Here is a 797-nt window from a genome sequence, read left to right on the forward strand (position 1 = left end):
TATATATATTCGTTTGTTTGTTTTGGGGTTCGAATGTCAAAATGAAACCCAATTAATAATACATGCTGAATATTTATAATTAATAGATATAACTAACAACACTTTTACACAGACATGTCAAATAATGAGTTGAACTGAACCAAAACTTCACTTGTTGAAGGCAAAATGAAAGAGACACTTCACTCTTTTAATATTCCACATTGAAAGAATAAGTTCTTATTGAATAGTTTGTTTTTGTTTTTTGTTTTTACTGAGACTCACTCTTAAATCAAATCACCATATATTATTAGAATCCAGTTTGATTTAAATCATACTGAATAATAATAATTATTATTATTCTTTCTAATTTTTTGGCACAAGGCCAGTAATTTTGAGGGGATGGAAAAGTTGAATACATCGACACCAGTACTCAACCATTACATATTTTTATCAACCCCATAAGGACGAAAGGCAAGTCGACCTTGGCGGCATTTGAACTCAGAACATAAGGCTGGAAGAAATGCTGCTAAGCATTTTGCTTGTTCAGCATACTAACAATTCTACCAGCTCACCGCCCTCGTAATAATAATTTCTAAATCTGGCACAAGGCCATATACATTTGCAGGGGGAAGGAGTTTAGTTGAATGAATTGACTGACTTCACTGATACTTATTTTATTAACCCAGAAGGGTGAAAGGCAAAGTCAATTTTGATGGGATTGGAACTTGGAACATAACTATATACTGCAAGGCAATCTAATTCAGCACTAACATTTATGCCATCCACTGTCCTAACATGCAGGACAATAATGGCAGTAA

This window comes from Octopus bimaculoides, chromosome 5, assembly GCF_001194135.2.
Source record: "Octopus bimaculoides isolate UCB-OBI-ISO-001 chromosome 5, ASM119413v2, whole genome shotgun sequence".
Taxonomy (NCBI): domain Eukaryota; kingdom Metazoa; phylum Mollusca; class Cephalopoda; order Octopoda; family Octopodidae; genus Octopus; species Octopus bimaculoides.